This window comes from Rana temporaria, chromosome 4 (genome assembly GCF_905171775.1).
Source record: "Rana temporaria chromosome 4, aRanTem1.1, whole genome shotgun sequence".
Taxonomy (NCBI): Eukaryota; Metazoa; Chordata; class Amphibia; order Anura; family Ranidae; genus Rana; species Rana temporaria.
This window is the reverse complement of record NC_053492.1, coordinates 354441993-354458015: the sequence shown is the minus strand read 5'-3', so window position 1 is coordinate 354458015 and position 16023 is coordinate 354441993. Positions and strand designations below refer to the sequence as shown.

Sequence of the window (16023 nt, the reverse complement as noted above, 5' to 3'; positions counted from 1 at the left end):
TGGCACCATTCAAGGAAATCTGCATTTTTCCAAACCTTTCCAAGCTGGACCAAAGTAACTAAGCAAAATACACATACCTAAACCTCAGCTTTAATAACGGCAAACTTAGAATAAGATGTGGAAAAAGTGTATAATAAAATAAATGTAAAAAAAAAAAAACAGTAGTGGTGATTCCCCAGCCTTGCAGCAATATAATATCTGGGATAGCTTGACAAAATTGGAAAAAAAACATTTAAAAGTCTAAACAATAATATTACAGACAAAATAATTTTTGCACATATGAAAAAAAGTAGATTTCTCGCCCCACGACCAGTTGTTGTTGTTGGTGTGCTTGATAGACAATAGTAGTAGCAAATATCATGCAAATATAATGCAAACAGCCCCAGATATCAGCACATGACAAGCATGTCACAGGTCCTGTCACTTCTGAAATAGTGTGAGTTGAGGCATTTATGTCAATACCTCAGGAAAAAAAGAACTAGCATATTGCTCAGCCATGACTGACATATCATCTCCAGTACATGTTCCCTGTAAGATGACAATCTTTCATTTTTGTATTCAGGTTCACATGCAGACAGAGACATATCTAGTGAAAATAGCACCTATGGCAAACACTGATACTGCGCCCCTGTCGAAACATTTGAAACCCATCTTTCAGATAACCTTAATAAAAAAAACAGCTAACAAAACTAGTGATATTTATCATTCCTTGTGATACCTTGGGTAGTGACATATTCTCTTTGTGGAGAAATCTGGGGTTTATTAGACTCCTGATCCCTCCTCTGCCCTCCAGGGCCAGGTAAATACAGAACCAAAACTGGAAGTGATAAAATCTTCATCACTTAATGCCTCAGTTTTCACAGAGGAGAGGGAAAAACTGATGTTCCTCCTTCTTCTTTATGCGCTGCCAATCCGACCAGATGGAATGGGAGAGCCTGGGAGAACAGGGGAGGGCTGTGGCTGAACGCAGCAGGGATAGCGCTGCCATTGTCCATTGGCAAAGGTGCTGAAAAGGAGATCCTGCCTATGCTCGGGAGGAGGGAAGAAGAGACCCTCAGACCCTGGTAAGTGCCTTGCTGCCCAGCCACTCAATAGCTTCCCCTACATATGGCACCCATGGCACTTGCAATGGCTGCCATTCCCTAGATACGCCACTGCATGCAGATGTTTAAGTGGCTATCCATGTGTAGGCGGATGTAGTTTAGCCTCCCTGCAAGGGTGTTTTTTTTAAATGGCCGTCGTGCAGAGAGGATGGAGAAACTAGGTTCCTCTGAGGCCTCCATAGGTTTTATCATGGGAGCAGTTGTCCGAATAGACACTGCTGCCCAGGGCAGCAGTGTCTGGTGGCCATTTTTGATGTGGGCTGTGCTTATAAAAAGCACTATCTGCTTTGGATTGTCATGCATTCTGCGTAGTGGATAGGTCAGGGACAGATCCCCTGCTGGTTAGGGACAGTAGATTAGTGTGAGTTCAGGTTTCTGTGGAGGAGGGACAGGATAGGGACCATCGCTGTGTCTTGATCAGTAGCCTTCCTGATTAAGGGGCCCCATTGCCAGTCTGTTTTCCAGACTCATCGGTCGGATGCTGTCAGGTGTCTACAGTGTGCATTGTTACTCCTTGCTGGTTCATTGTAATTGTTCCTGTCCGGTGTAACCGTGTCTGCAGAGTTTGCTGTTCTCGCTCAACATTACCAAATTAATATACATTGCTGCATCCATCAGCAGCTATGTGAGTTCTCTACCCCCTGTGGGCACTGAGCACGAGCAGGGGCGGACTGACCATTGAGGCACTCGGGCACTGCCCGAGGGCCCCATGCCACTAGGGGGCCCCATCAGGGTTGCCAGGCTCAGTAAAACCAGGGACAGTATGTAAAAATCTGTGTTTTTTTTACATCTGTCCCTGATATGTCCAAAACCGACATGCTTTTGATGTGAAAATCCTGAGATTTTAGCTGCCCCACCTCTGTACTGCCTTCTGGCTTGGTGGCGATCTGTAAGCCCGGGGGCACCATAATCTTCTATTGCCCGGGGCCCCATGAGTTGTCAGTCCACCCCTGCGCACGAGCCACACTTACACTCATTGCAATCATAGCATCCCCATCTTCAGCTTATCAATATAGTTTTATATACCTACACAAGTAATTTATTTGTTCTTATTAATAGAGAACTGCATAAATTGGTGTTTTGCCTGGATTTTGGCTTTTACAATAAACAGCAAGTGTACAAAAAAAACGTTCTTGTATAAAACAGTTGTATATGATCGAATTTGTGACAATTTTTATCTTGTAGGAAACTACTCGTCTAACTTTAATTGAAACATTTCCTGATACGCACAAATGACTGCAGTAGCATTCCCTAGAAGAAGAGAATGTACAAGAAGCAATGTTTAATTAGATGATTCATTTTGCAAGAGTCCTGCAGCAGTAAGTTTAGAAAACTGTTAGGGGGTATATACACAGAATTATGCTAATTTCTCCTTATTAAAAAACTGTCATGTTGAAAAAGTGCACTTTTTCTTTTGACAGACAGCACTGTCAGCAGTATTTTAAAAGTATAAATCCATCCAAAAAGTAGCATGGTCCAGAATGCAAGTAGCGTATAAGCAAAAAAAATTTGTAAAACTGAAACCTGGGCAGGCAAATTAATAACATACAGTATCTAATCCCTCCAGAAATGGCACTTTACGTTGCCAACATTTAAAAAAAATATTAGTGCAAGAGCTTTTTTCCTCACTATAATTGCTGACAAAGCCTTCAGCTGTGCTCTTATTTTTCTGCTCAGCCTGGCCGTAAAGAGTAAAACAGTTATGGCCAACTTATGTCTTATTCTGGTGATGTAGGTGCACACCAGCAAACGACATGAACCACTCACTAAGAGCAGGGACAGACATACTGTATCATTAATGTAGACTGTACAGTAGCACAAAGGTCCTTTGAGACTTAGTGACCCGTTTGTTCCAGATGATAGTTGAGCAGGTACTTGGACATTGAAACCTACAGAATATTTCTCCCATTTCCTCTTGTTGTCATCTGGACTGAAAATGAAAGAAGAGTTTGCTGATCCACTGGCATATTATTAACCGTAAGGGCTAGTTTACATAGGAGTAATCTATAGTGGATTGCTTTTCAGAGGGCATTTCACAGTCAGTGAGGAGCGGTTAAGCCACCTCCTCACAGCCTGTTTCAGTCACGTGTTATAACTGCCCCCCTCCCACCAATGACAAGGATAGTTCAGCATTGAAAAGGCTCCTTTGCACCTCTATGTAGCTATCTATCAATATACTCTACATTGTATATTTGTTTCCCCCTATATTGTTAGATCCTTAGGGCCAGATCCATGTAGATTGGCGTAATTTTAAATGGGCGTAGCGTATCATAGTAACGCTACGCCGCCGCAACTTTGAGAGGCAAGTGCTGTATTCACAAAGCACTTGCCTCTAAAGTTACGGCGGCGTAGCGTAAATCTGTCGGCGTAAGCGCTCCTAAATCAAATGAGGAACAGGGGGGCGTGTTTTATGTAAACTAAGCATGACCCCACGTAAATGATGCTTCTTTCGTACGGCGCACGCATGCTCAGTATCACGTCGAATTTTCTAATTAAATTACGCCCGCTCAATGCCTAGACGATGTGAACGTGATTTACGCAAAGCCCTATTCGCGAACAATTTACGCAAACGACGGAAAATTTGACGCTGGCCCGACGTCCATACTTAACATTGCGTACACCTCATAGACCCGGGGGTAACGTTACGCTGAAAAAAGCCTTACGTAAACGACGTAAAAAATGCGCCGGGCGGACGTACGTTCTGAGAATCGGCGTATCTAGCTAATTTGCATACTCTACACGGAAATCAACGGAAGCGCCACCTAGCGGCCAGCGTAAATATGCACCTAAGATCTGACGGCGTACTAAGACGTACGTCAGTCGGATCAAGCCCACATTCAGTCGTATCTTGTTTTGTGGATAGAAAACATAGATACGACGGGGCTTCATAGAACTTACGCCGGCGTAAGTTCTTTGTGGATCTGGCCCTTAATGTCTAGAGTTTATCAAAACCTTTGTAATCAGACCCAATTTTGAAGTTTTGGTATCACCTAGTTTTCTCAACAATGCAAAAATAGATTTGATTGCAAAAATGATTTTGACACCTATTTTCTATATCTTTTACATTTCATACATACCTCTAACAACCTTCTATCTATACACTCTCACTGCTATCATATTCCAATCTTACTTATTCCTTTGGCTGCTGACATCTTTTTTCTTATTTTACATGTATAGGGTCTCAGCAGTGTTGCCAACCTACTAGATTGAAATTTACTGACACAACACCCAAACTTTACTGGCACAGCCAAGTTTTTACTGGCATTTCCAAAAGTTACAAAATTACAGTTTTAAGTGCAAATTAGAGTATTTAGGCTACAAACAAATACAATATGCAATTAGCAATATGATTTAAGGTAGACAATAAGGCAAAAAACATACCGTATTTATCGCTCCATAAGGCCCCGTACTCACGACCAAACATGTCTGCTGAAACTGGTCCGCGGACCAGTTTCAGCGGACATGTTCGATCGTGTGTAGGCAGTAACGGACAGGATTCCAGCAAACATTTGTCGGCCAGACCGTTTCCCAACGAACAACTGTTTCCTGGTCTTGCTTTAAAACAGTCCGCTGGAATCGTGTCCGCTCGGACATGTTCGGTCGTCTGTACACAAAAGCAGCGTACAAAAACCCCGCGCATGCTCAGTCAAAATGAGGAGACGGGAGCGCTCGTTCAGGTAAAACTCGCGTTTGTTTGGGATATGGCACATTCGTCATTTGAAAGCTTTTATTCTAGCAAGAGAACAATGTCTGAAAACGACGCAATAAACAACAGTTTATTGCCTCGTTTTATTAATTCTTCTCTTGCTAGAATAACCCCGTTCTCTTGCTGATGCAATTTCAACTGAGTTGTCCCATACTGAAATGTGACATTTCTTGCTTGTGATGTAATCATTTAAAAATGTTTTCTAGGCCAGACGTGTGTTTTTGTTGGTGGTCCTCCATATTTTTGAAATTTAATTTTGTCAAGGAATGTTCATCTTCTTATTTTTTTGGTTGTGTTTCTAGTTATGTCACCATGTTGTTCATTTTGTTCTTACATGTTATATTATTTTTTTAGGGCATTTTTTTTTTTTTTTTTTAATTTTAGAATATTTAACCATGTTGGCACACCAAATGTCCCCCCCCCCCCCCAAGGAGTTTGTGTCCTTTGTAAATGACCCATTGTATTTTTTTTTAAGGTTTGCTGCCTAATAATCCCCACAGTATAACAAACAATAGACAGGTTTTCAAATGAAAGCAAAAAGCCATTTATTTTGGCAAATGTCATCACAAAAAAAAAAAGAACGGCAGCACTAGAACAGATAGCAAACTATATGCAAACTCGCATTTCCAACATGGTGAAGGATAAACTACCAAACCTCAGGAGGCAAACAATAAAATCTGAAGCAGCAGCACAGAACCAAAGGAACCCAAACTGTGGTAGTCCAAACAATATGTCCTTTGTGTGGAAGGAAATGGAAGGCAGGGAATCACCGTTTCCTCCTCTTTCCAGCCTTCCCTCCAGGCTGCCTTCCAGCGGATCTTACACGGGCTCTTGCAGGTGGGGTCGATGTGGCAGCAGGAGGATGGTGTTCAGCAAGCCGGGCCGGGTCACATAGCCCAGTGTCTGGGGTCAGCAGGCCCTTCTGCATCCACCAAAGGACCTGGTTCATCAGGGCCTTTGCCAGTCTTCTCTGGTCCTCCTCCCCTTCATTTAAATCGTGTGCCAAGGAGGCACTGAAGGCCTCTGTGGGGTTGAGGGGGGCCCTCATGATGGCGCTTGCCTCCTGGATCATGCAGAGGCTTGCCTCCTCCACAGGCCTCAACTGCCTCCTTCGGCCTGATGGCCTCACCTGGGGGGGAGAAGACTGGCTGGTGGTGGTTGTCCTGGGTGGGGGGACCTGCTGCAGGCCACTGGGCCCGGCCTCCTCCTGGCTGCCACTGACCCCGGCCTCCTCCTGGCTGACAGAGACGGGAGCATCTGCCACCTCCTGGCTGATCTCTTCTTCCTGTGTCAAAAAAAGGGACTTTTTTACTATTTACCCAAATCAAAACACACACATTTTCATGTTTTTCTTTTATTATTTTAGGTTCATTATAACTTGAATAGACTCTCCTTCTGACCCCTGCAGTTGTCATCCCTGACACCTATTTGTCTGGCAACCTTTTTTTTTGGTTTTCCCAGCTTGGCTTTTCTTTTACAATATCAACTCATTAATCCACCAATAATTATTTACGCCAGAAATATAGAGGAAACTACTATACCTCCTCATCGAAGGGTGGCAGATCTGCATCTCTGTCAGCCAGGCCCTCTTCTTCCGACTCTGCAGGGCTGTGGTCATCTGGGGAAGCTCCGCTGGAATGTAGCGTGGATGGAAGGTTGGAAGCAAGACTAGACATCGATTCCCTGCCCTCCATTTCCTTACGCAAAAAAGACATCTGTTTGTAATACCACAGTTTGGGTTCCTTTGCTTGTGTTGCTGCTGCTCAAGATTTTTTAGATTTATTAGCTTTGTATGCTCTTCTATATGTGCTTCTCAGGTTGGCAAGTTTATCCTTCACCATGTTGGCAGTGCATCCTGGCACCCATGTTTGCATATAGTTTGCTAGCTCCTCTAGTGCTGCCGCTCGTACATCTTTATTGCAATAGAATGAGTTTTTAGAATCCCACAGGATGGGCGTGTCCTCAAATTTTTCTAGTAAGGCCTCTATTGCTTCCTTCGTTTGGAGGAGGTCCATTTCCCGGCCTTTTTTTCTTATTTGATTTTGGAGTCTAGATTAGCAAAACATAAACCAAATAAAACTAGATATTAAAAAGGATCAGCGTTGACCTTGATATAATATGTGTCTCCAAATTTATGACCTATATATAATTACAAACACAGTCTCTCTTGTTGTAAAAATGATGGCCAGCTCGGCTGCATTGGTTGTACCAAACATTGATTTGCTACATGCAGACCCATTGGTAACATTGCAGTAACTAATTTTAATATAGAAACCTAAACAATGCTTACAAATGAGAGCATTCATCTAGGCACTCTTTCATGTGTAGATATCCTGCCCCTGAGCATGGATGACATAAAAGACACTTCCTAATGACCTCTGTACAACCAACACTGAACAATACTTTGCCTGATCTGAATACACCATTCAAAAAGATTTAAATGAGGTACAGCATTGTTCACATCTCTATTTTGTGAGGTGTCCAAAAGCATTTGGATACCAAAATAACATTGTGGTACTCAAGAGACAGAATAGCTTAAAAAGGGTGCAACCAACAGACCAAACCCCCATTCCATGGCTCTCCATTTTCTAGGCCTCTGCTGATCCCATTTTGAATTTCCTTACCTTCCTGTCTCTCACTCCTCGTTTCTCACGCTCGCCTAATTACCGCGTAACCTGCGTAATCACGGCGTGCGCCTTTTATACACTCCGCGTATGTATGAAACGCCGCCCTCGTCAGCTTTGCCATGCCCCTAATCAATGTGTTTCGGAAATATGGCGTTAACTGTGTATGTTCTGGATTCGCTCGAATATTCTCCGTGTAACCTACGTAAACACGTTGTTTGCATTCTCTACACTCCGCGTATGTATGAAACACCACCCTCGTCTCCGCCCATGGCGGAACATTTCCTCTTTTCCCCGCCCATAATCTCTGTGGGAAAGGAAAGATGGCGATGTCACACGAGCGGGCACAATGCTCTAAGGCCGCAAGTGAAGGGACAGAGGCAGGGACGTCCCGATCCAGGGAAAGAAGATACAAAGCCACTAATATGCGGTTCGAGGAAATGGTGGAGTTAGTTTCCATCATGCGGAGGAAGGACTATGATGGTGAATTAGGGCCATACAAGACCCCTAACCGCCGAAAGGCACACATTATGGACAAGGTGGCGAGGAGAATGCAGAGGATTTTTGGGATCACCAGGTCCAAAGAACAGCTGAGGAAACGCTGGTCCGACTTAAAATTGAGGGAGCCACATCAGATGAAGAAGATCCTTAAAATTCTGCGTAAAAGTAAGTTAATTTTTTTGGGGTTGGGGGGGGGGATTGTCTGCAAGAATGTGTTGACATGTATATTTAGACATCTGCCTCCTTGGCCTGCTTGTACTTTTGAAGACATGTTGACAGTTTTGTTTTTTTACGTAAATACAGACCTATTTACAAATAGTGTTCTTAGTAAACCGCGTAACATCACATCGTTTCTCAGAAATGCAAGGTTATTCCAGGAACAACACACATGGACATGGCTCACTGGCCAAAAACTTGGTTTGTAAACATTGTGTAAAAGCTAGTTTCTAAAAATCAAATTAAGAGAATGTGAAAGGCAAACAGGATTCTTTCTAAAAACAGTGATAATAAAGCAGATGTTTTCCCATCTGCAATGCAGAGCACCTGTGTCTCCCAAAAAATGTTAACGTTTTTGGTAGGGTCTCCCAGAAATACAGTTTAGGGGGGACATCCATGTATGTCACTTTGCTAAAAAGGGGCAGGATCAGAGCTTGGCATAGAAGTCTGTCAAAAATGTAGGTTTGGTGAAAGAAAAAACTAAATAAATGAAAGCCTCTTCTAAGCAATGTATGCGATTTCTGCTCTCCAATATCTGTGTAATGATGAGTATACCTTTTGTTTTGTGTTATTTAGGGGAAAGAAGTCGCCAGCATTTGGAGGAGGCAGAGAGGGCCAGACAAGGCCAAAATCTTCCATCTCGCCATGTGGAGGAGGAGGAGGATGTGGAAGGAGAAGAGGATGTGGAAGGAGAAGAGGATGTGGAAGGAGAAGAGGATGTGGAAGGAGAGGAGGATGTGGAAGGAGAGGAGGATGTGGAAGGAGAAGAGGATGTGGAAGGAGAGGAGGATGTAGAAGGAGAAGAGGATGTGGAAGGAGAGGAGGATGTGGAAGGAGAAGAGGATGTGGAAGGAGAGGAGGAAGGAAGAAAGGAGGAAGGAAGAGAGGAGGAAGAAGTAATTTTGGACTTAGAATTTATAGCAGATGAAGGGCAAGTTGCGGAAGAAGAATTTGGAAAATTTAAAGAAGGTGCATTGATGGATGAAGGAGGAGTCGATGATGATGGGGAAGTGGTTGAAGAAGGAGGAGTCGTGGAAGATGATGGGGAAGTGGTGGAAGAAGGAGGAGTGATCGAAGATGGCGAAGTTGTGGAGGTGGAAAGGAGAAGACCATCAGGTCAGTGTCACCCCAGCTTGATTTGGCAAAACATATGTAGATAGGCCTCCTAAAATATTTTAGTTTTGATTGCCCATTTTTTTGTTTTTTAGGGGATGAAGATGGTGTTGCAAATTTTTTGCGTGCAAGTGCTGCTATAATTATTCAGCAGGTAATGGAGTGCAGCACTGAAATGCACAATATGCGTGAAAGGATGGTTGTCATGGAACAGAATGTAACAAATGTCCTTTTGGAGTGCAGCACGGAAATGGACAATATGCGGCAAAGAATGATGGTCATCGAATCTAATTTTAAAAATATTATTGACATGATGGGCCGTGTCAAAGACTGAAACACCCCCCGCCCATCCCCGCCCCCACAACCATTTTTACTTTTTTAATAATGAATACGCCAAAATTTGAAGATGCACACACAGTGTGCCAACATGTGCTATCTGCCATCACAGAATATCTAGTGTCTGTGCTTTGTGGGTCCAACCCCCTCCTCCATCCTCAAGTAGTTGAGAGGAAGGGTTTGCTCCCACAAAACACAGACATTCATCACCCATGATGTCAGATAGCACATGTGGCCATTTGTCTGTTGAACCAATGACATTTGGCGAGTTTTCACTGAATGTGTGCATCTTCAAATTTTGGCGTGTTCCAGTGTGAAAGCACACCATGACTGACTGCTGTTGTGAATTCTTATTTTTTTATAAGGAGGGGAATTTTTTGGAAGGGTTGAGGGGATTATTGCGGTGCGAAGAAGGAAACCAGACACAGTATGTATATATATATATATATATATATATATATAAAAATATATCAAAGGGTTTATTCATTTTTTACAGAATATAATAATTCAAAATACAAATAGTGCATAAGTTATTTTGTGGGAGCAAGGTCTAAAAATATTTTTTTCGATCAGGTCGACCCTACTAGTTTCGCCTCTTGGCTTCTTCAGGGGAATTAGGACAAGATCGTCTCTCTAGATTGCTCTAAAGAGATGAAAAAACAATTTTAACATATGCATACAATATAAACTCTTAAAGAACTTCGATTATATATATTCAACAGTACATGTCATGCATATAAAATACAAACAGAAGTTTGGCTGGGATCTCTGGCGGGGCAAGAGAAACCAAAGTTCATAGGAACAAATGCGTATATATCCACAGCCAGGTAACAGCCCATGCTGTTCAGCCCATGAGAGGGGGCTGGCAGCAAAATTCCATAGGTAGGAGATATAAAACCTACCCTAGCTTCATGCACAGCCAGTCAAGGAAAACCCCCTCAGGGTGGATATTGAAATCCAAGTTCAACTGACAGAACTTAAAAATACAGAGGAAAAAGAATCTATGTTAGAAGATGTGTTATTAAAATATGATCTGTTACAAATAATTAAACCAATCCATAATAGAGTCAATAGGGTTAATATATGTAAAACAACCATACCTTGAAGCGTAATAAAATCAAGGTAAATACAGGAGAATTAAATAAGACAGAAACATGGGCACTGAGGAGCCTCGATTCATCTAAGAAGGAAAAAGTGTTTGAATAGATTTAATATACTTCATAAAGTTAATAAGAACATAGGTAACTAGATTATTAAGTGTAATCAAGGGATCAACTTACATGGAATATCTAGCTAGATGAGCAGTCTGAGTGCAAGCAAACATCAGCTGGTGATAAAGAGTCAAAGGCTAATCGTTTGCAGCAGAAATCAAGATCAGTCATTTGCAGCTGAAAAGTCCACAGATAATCTCCTTTAAAAAGGGTAAAAAATTAAAAATGAAAAATAAATAAAAAAGTGAAGGTTTAGCCAGAAGTTTTCAAACCTTACACAGAGGAAACAGTAGTGAGGAGAGTGAATGGTTCCAGAATGGAAGCTTACCTATCTTTGAGGAAAAAAGGACATCTGTCAGTGCCCTGTTGGTAGTAGACAGATAATGATCGTATCATGCTATATATAGCCCACTGGGGAGGCGGGTGCATCGCGATTGGATCACAGGGATCACATGGTCGCTGAGATGCCTACAATTCCCACACTCCTTAGCAAAAAAAAACACGAGTGCAGAGGGGAGGAACATGAAGCACTAGAAGAGAGCGATCGCCAGCCAGCAGCACCAAAACAGTCACGCATACACAGAGCGGCGTGGACCATGACCGCAAGCTGACTAATCAGAGCAAACCAAGCAGTCAAACATAAATGCAAACGCAAAAGATCCCATATTGTAGAAGTCTAAATATTAAATAAATGAATGATTAAGGCAAGCAAAAAATCACTGATAGGAGGGGGAGAGAAGCACTGGACAAGGATGTGAATGGGCTGATGTATGGAGAAGGGCTGTAGTGGCTTTTTGGGAAGGATACGCATTACTTCCAGAACTAATTAGGGCTCTAGCTAGTCCCACTTATAGGTGAACCCAGAAAGGAAAAATTACCACGCCAGAGACCCGAGCCAAAATAGAAAAAGTATACATGCAACATATTTGCCAATAAAATGAAAAACATAGGGTTTACACTATATGTCAAAAATATGTATTCAATATTTTTCAATACATACAATCAAAAATCGACAACATTATTGTTGATTCATAAATTATACATCAAAATTCAACAGAAATAAATGTGGTTGTTGTAGTGATATATAGCAATATATAACATATTATTGCCCCCATCATAAATGGGAGCAGGTGGGTTGACTTTAGCCAGTGCCGGGACTTGCCCATTAGGTGGAGTATGGGGTAAAGAGTTTGGTGGTCAAAGTAGGGTACATGTAGGACCTGCGGGAGAGTGGTAATAGAGCAGGATGTAATAAAGAGGGAGGAATTGACCTGACCATAACACCTTTCTTAGATGGAATAATGTAAAGGCCACACCATTTTATTTAATAATAATAGAATTTCTTATAAATATTTATTTCACAAAAAGGGCTTGAAACTGATATATTCGTTCAACCCTGGAAATTTAGTGGCATCTAACTGGTGTATCCATTTAGTTTCAAGATGGAGTAAGGTCTGGTCAATTCCTCCGCCTCGAACATGTATAGGAACATGTTCCAGGGCTGAGAAACTCACAGCGTTAAGGTCAAAGTCATGTAGGCAACCTACATGCCTATTTAAAGCAGTAGTCATCAGATGCTTATATAGAGGGTTGACATTATCTCTAATGCGTTTAAAAAATGGTCTCTTGGTCTTGCCAACATAGAAGCATCCACATTGGCAAGATGCCAAGTAGACGACGCCCACCGATTGACAGGTGACCCGGAACTTTAATTTGTGGATGCGACCGTTGGGTAAAAGAGTGACATCATTGGTATATATAAACCGACAAATGTCACAATTACCACAAGGAAAAGTACCTTTGATAGTAGATGTCTCACATTCCTTTCTGGTGTGGTGACTTTGGACAAGGCGATCCCTCAGTAAGGGGGTCCGTTTAAATGTGATTTCAGGATATGGTTTTATATATTTTGAAATCGTATTGTCGGCTTGGAGTAAGGGCCAGAATTTTTTAATGAAATGTGTTCATGTTCGACTCCTCCCACTTCCTCCAGATACAGGGAGTGGCTATGGGGACCAAGTGTGCCCCCAGCTATGCCAACCTGTATCTAGGGGGGTGGGAGAAGGAGATCTTTTCGAACACATGTCTGTCCAAACTGTTGTCTAAGGCCATTAAGTGGTACAGATATATAGACGACATACTGATTTTGTGGTATGGCTCTAGGGAGGAACTTACACTCCTTATGCAATTATTGGCTATTAACACCTTCAACCTAAAGTTCACCATGGAATGTAGCCAAACTGATGTAAGTTTTCTGGATCTGCGTATCCATGTTGACCGTACGGGTCGCTTGCATACATCACGCGACCAGTGCCCACCCCGAACCACTCTTGGATAGCATTCCTTACAGCCAGTTCCTGAGGCTCAAAAGAAACTGCACCAGAGACACAGATTTCCACATTGCAGCCAATGATCTATACTGTAGATTACTCTCCAGGGGCTACAGTCGATCCTTGCTCAAAAGATCATTCAACAAGGTGATCAGACTAGACCGATCAAATCTTATTTATCCAAATGCCAAGAAACAACCTAATAAAACTGATTCTATCAGAATAGTGACCAAATTCTCGCAACAGCATATTCAAATGCGACAGATTTTTAAAAAATTCTGGCCCTTACTCCAAGCCGACAATACGATTTCAAAATATATAAAACCATATCCTGAAATCACATTTAAACGGACCCCCTCACTGAGGGATCGCCTTGTCCAAAGTCACCACACCAGAAAGGAATGTGAGACATCTACTATCAAAGGTACTTTTCCTTGTGGTAATTGTGACATTTGTCGGTTTATATATACCAATGATGTCACTCTTTTACCCAACGGTCGCATCCACAAATTAAAGTTCCGGGTCACCTGTCAATCGGTGGGCGTCGTCTACTTGGCATCTTGCCAATGTGGATGCTTCTATGTTGGCAAGACCAAGAGACCATTTTTTAAACGCATTAGAGATCATGTCAACCCTCTATATAAGCGTCTGATGACTACTGCTTTAAATAGGCATGTAGGTTGCCTACATGACTTTGACCTTAACGCTGTGAGTTTCTCAGCCCTGGAACATGTTCCTATACATGTTCGAGGCGGAGGAATTGACCAGACCTTACTCCAACTTGAAACTAAATGGATACACCAGTTAGATGCCACTAAATTTCCGGGGTTGAACGAATATATCAGTTTCAAGCCCTTTTTGTGAAATAAATATTTATAAGAAATTCTATTATTATTAAATAAATTGGTGTGGCCTTTACATTATTCCATCTAAGAAAGGTGTTATGGTCTGGTCAATTCCTCCCTCTTTATTACATCCTGCTCTATTACCACTCTCCCGCAGGTCCTACATGTACCCTACTTTGACCACCAAACTCTTTGCCCCATACTCCACCTAATGGGCAAGTCCCGGCACTGGCTAAAGTCAACCCACCTGCTCCCATTTATGATGGGGGCAATAATATGTTATATATTGCTATATATCACTACAACAACCACATTTATTTCTGTTGAATTTTGATGTATAATTTATGAATCAACAATAATGTTGTCGATTTTTGATTGTATGTATTGAAAAATATTGAATACATATTTTTGACATATAGTGTAAACCCTATGTTTTTCATTTTATTGGCAAATATGTTGCATGTATACTTTTTCTATTTTGGCTCGGGTCTCTGGCGTGGTAATTTTTCCTTTCTGGGTTCACCTATAAGTGGGACTAGCTAGAGCCCTAATTAGTTCTGGAAGTAATGCGTATCCTTCCCAAAAAGCCACTACAGCCCTTCTCCATACATCAGCCCATTCACATCCTTGTCCAGGGCTTCTCTCCCCCTCCTATCAGTGATTTTTTGCTTGCCTTAATCATTCATTTATTTAATATTTAGACTTCTACAATATGGGATCTTTTGCGTTTGCATTTATGTTTGACTGCTTGGTTTGCTCTGATTAGTCAGCTTGCGGTCATGGTCCACGCCGCTCTGTGTATGCGTCACTGTTTTGGTGCTGCTGGCTGGCGATCGCTCTCTTCTAGTGCTTCGTGTTCCTCCCCTCTGCACTCGTGTTTTTTTTTTTTTTTTTTGCTAAGGAGTGTGGGAATTGTAGGCATCTCAGCGACCATGTGATCCCTGTGATCCAATCGCGATGCACCCGCCTCCCCAGTGGGCTATATATAGCATGATACGATCATTATCTGTCTACTACCAACAGGGCACTGACAGATGTCCTTTTTTCCTCAAAGATAGGTAAGTTTCCATTCTGGAACCATTCACTCTCCTCACTACTGTTTCCTCTGTGTAAGGTTTGAAAACTTCTGGCTAAACCTTCACTTTTTTATTTATTTTTCATTTTTAATTTTTTACCCTTTTTAAAGGAGATTATCTGTGGACTTTTCAGCTGCAAATGACTGATCTTGATTTCTGCTGCAAACGATTAGCCTTTGACTCTTTATCACCAGCTGATGTTTGCTTGCACTCAGACTGCTCATCTAGCTAGATATTCCATGTAAGTTGATCCCTTGATTACACTTAATAATCTAGTTACCTATGTTCTTATTAACTTTATGAAGTATATTAAATCTATTCAAACACTTTTTCCTTCTTAGATGAATCGAGGCTCCTCAGTGCCCATGTTTCTGTCTTATTTAATTCTCCTGTATTTACCTTGATTTTATTACGCTTCAAGGTATGGTTGTTTTACATATATTAACCCTATTGACTATTATGGATTGGTTTAATTATTTGTAACAGATCATATTTTAATAACACATCTTCTAACATAGATTCTTTTTCCTCTGTATTTTTAAGTTCTGTCAGTTGAACTTGGATTTCAATATCCACCCTGAGGGGGTTTTCCTTGACTGGCTGTGCATGAAGCTAGGGTAGGTTTTATATCTCCTACCTATGGAATTTTGCTGCCAGCCCCCTCTCATGGGCTGAACAGCATGGGCTGTTACCTGGCTGTGGATATATACGCATTTGTTCCTATGAACTTTGGTTTCTCTTGCCCCGCCAGAGATCCCAGCCAAACTTCTGTTTGTATTTTATATGCATGACATGTACTGTTGAATATATATAATCGAAGTTCTTTAAGAGTTTATATTGTATGCATATGTTAAAATTGTTTTTTCATCTCTTTAGAGCAATCTAGAGAGACGATCTTGTCCTAATTCCCCTGAAGAAGCCAAGAGGCGAAACTAGTAGGGTCGACCTGATAGAAAAAAATA

General features: G+C 41.7%; 1 long non-coding RNA gene across 1 annotated transcript; it reads right to left on the bottom strand.

The window, feature by feature from the left end:
• Positions 1-10126: 10126 nt before the first annotated feature.
• LOC120935423 lies at positions 10127-11009 on the bottom strand. Its single transcript, XR_005748475.1, has 3 exons — positions 10880-11009; positions 10502-10779; positions 10127-10242 (listed from the first exon to the last, which is right to left on the bottom strand). It is a non-coding gene; the product is annotated as an uncharacterized LOC120935423 (long non-coding RNA).
• Positions 11010-16023: the final 5014 nt, after the last annotated feature.